The following is a 2,720-nucleotide window of genomic DNA, read 5'->3' on the forward strand; positions in this document are numbered from 1 at the left end:
TTTTTGGTCTACCTGGCTTTGGAATCAGTACCATATTTGTGTCATAAAATGAATTTGGTAGGACTCCTTCTTTGCTTATCATATCAAATAACTTGTATAGTATTGGGATTAGTTGCTCTTTGAATGTCTGATAGAATTCACTTGTGAATCCATCAGGTCCTGGTGATTTTTTCTTAGGGAGTTCTTTAATGGCTTGTTCAATTTCTATTTCTGATATGGGATTATTTAGGCATTCTATTTCTTCTGCTGTTAATCTAGGCAATTTATATTTTTGTAAATATTCGTCCATATCTCCTAAATTGTTATATTTGTTGCCATATAATTGAGCGAAATAGTTCTTAATGATTGCCTTAATTTCCCCTTCATTAGAGGTGAGGTCTCCCTTTTCATCTCTAATATTGTCAATTTGGTTTTCTTCTTTCCTTTTTCTTATTAGATTGACTAGTACTTTGTCTATTTTATCTGTTTTTTCAAAATACCAGCTTCTAGTCTTATTTATTGATTCAATAGTTCTTTTACTTTCGATTTTATTAATTTCTCCCTTAATTTTTAGTATTTCTAATTTAATTTTCATCTGGGGGTTTTTTATTTGCTCACTTTCTAATTTTTTGAGTTGCATGCCCAATTCATTAATCTCTGCCCTCCTTAATTTGTTAATATATGCACTCAAGGATATAAATTTCCCCCTGAGTACTGCCTTGGCCGCATCCCACAGAGTTTGGCAGGATGTCTCATCATTGTCATTCTCTTCAATGAAATTGTTGATTGTTTCTATGATTTCTTCTTTGACAATTTGGTTTTGGAGAATCATATTGTTTAATTTCCAATTGGTTTTTGATTTGCCTGTCCAGGTGCCCTTACTGATTATTATTTTTATCACACTATGATCTGAGAAGGTTACATTTATTATATCTGCTCTTTTGCATTTCTTTGCCATGATTCTATGCCCTGTTACATGGTCAATCTTTGTAAATGTACCATGTGCAGCTGAAAAGAAGGTGTATTCCTTTTTGTCCCTATTTATTTTTCTCCCCATATCAATTAGATCTAATTTTTCTAGGACTTCATTCGTCTCTCTTCCCTCTTTCTTATTTATTTTTTGGTTTGATTTATCTAGTTCTTAAAGAGGAATATTTAGATCTCCCACTATTATGGTTTTACTATCTATTTCCTTCTTGAGCTCTGCCAGTTTTTCCTTTATTAATTTGTATGCTATACCACTTGGTGCATATATATTGAGCAGTGTTATTTCCTCATTGTTTATACTGCCTTTAATCAGGATGTAATGACCTTCCCTGTCTTTTTTAATCATATCTATTTTTACTTTGGCTTTGTCAGTGATCATGATAGCCACTCCTGCCTTCTTTTTCTCATTTGATGCCCAAAAGATTTTGCTCATACCCTTAATCTTGAACTTGTGTGTGTCTACCTGCCTCATATGTGTTTCTTGTAGACAACCTATGGTAGGATTTTGGTTTCTGATCCACTCTGCTATTTGCTTCCGTTTTATGAGTGAGTTCATCCCGTTCACATTCAGAGTTACAATTGTTAGTTGTGTATTCACTGACATTTTTGTATCCTCCCCTAGACCCACTCCTTCTTATTACACTATTTTCTTTTACACCAGTTGTTTGCTTTGAGCTGGTATCCCTTATCCCCTCCCTTGATTGACTTCCCTTTCTGCCCCCTCCTTTGTTTTTCCCCTCTTTTTGTTTTTTAAAGACCAAATGTATTCCCTCCCCCTTCTTCTCCCCTCCCTTTTTTGGCCTCCCCACTCCCCTGCTCCCTTTGGTTTATCCCTTCTGACTTTCTCAGTAGGGTTAGATAGAGTTTTTTATTCGTATGGATAATAAAGCTACTCTTCCTTCTCCAGGTTGATTACACTGAGAGTAAGGTTTGATTATGCTCTCTTCCTCTCCTTCTTATGGTATTATTTATCCCCTCCCCTTCCCATGCCCTCTTTGTGTATAATAGAATATCTTATTTTTCTTACTTACTTGGATTTTTCTTGGTTTCCCCTACTATTCCCCCCTCTTTCCCACTCCCCATGTCTTCTTAGACCATTTAGTATCTTTTCCTCTCCCTATGAATTATTCTGGTTGCTTTAATAGTGAATATTATAATAGTGTATAGAGTACACTACAGAGAATTATACATAGCATTTCTCCACCTAGTAATACAGATAATTGGATCTTATTTATTCCCTTAAAGAGTCAAGCTTAAAAGACTATGAGTTTTCTTTCTTTTCCCTCTGTTTCTTATTTACCTTTTCATCTTTCTCTTGATATTTGTGGTTGAGTGTGAAACTTTCCATTTAGTTCCGGTCTCTTTTGTGCAAAAACTTGGAATTCTTCAATTTTGTTGAATGCCCATACTTTCCCCTGAAAGTATATGGTTAGTTTCACTGGGTAGTTGATTCGTGGCTGAAGGCCCAGCTCTCTTGCCTTTCTGAATATTGTATTCCAAGCCTTGCAATCTTTTAGCATTGAGGCTGCCAGATCCTGTGTGATCCTGATTGGTGCTCCTTGATATTTGAATTGTCTCTTTCTGGCTTCTTGTAAGATTTTTTCTTTAACTTGAAAGCTCTTCAATTTCACTATTATATTTCTGGGTGTTGACTTTTCTGGGGCCAGTGTAGAGGGTGATCTATGGATCCTTTCAATGTCTATATTGCCCTCTTGTTGTAGAACTTCAGGGCAATTTTGCTGAATAATTTCTTT

This window comes from Gracilinanus agilis, chromosome 6 (genome assembly GCF_016433145.1).
Source record: "Gracilinanus agilis isolate LMUSP501 chromosome 6, AgileGrace, whole genome shotgun sequence".
In the NCBI taxonomy this organism is placed as follows: domain Eukaryota; kingdom Metazoa; phylum Chordata; class Mammalia; order Didelphimorphia; family Didelphidae; genus Gracilinanus; species Gracilinanus agilis.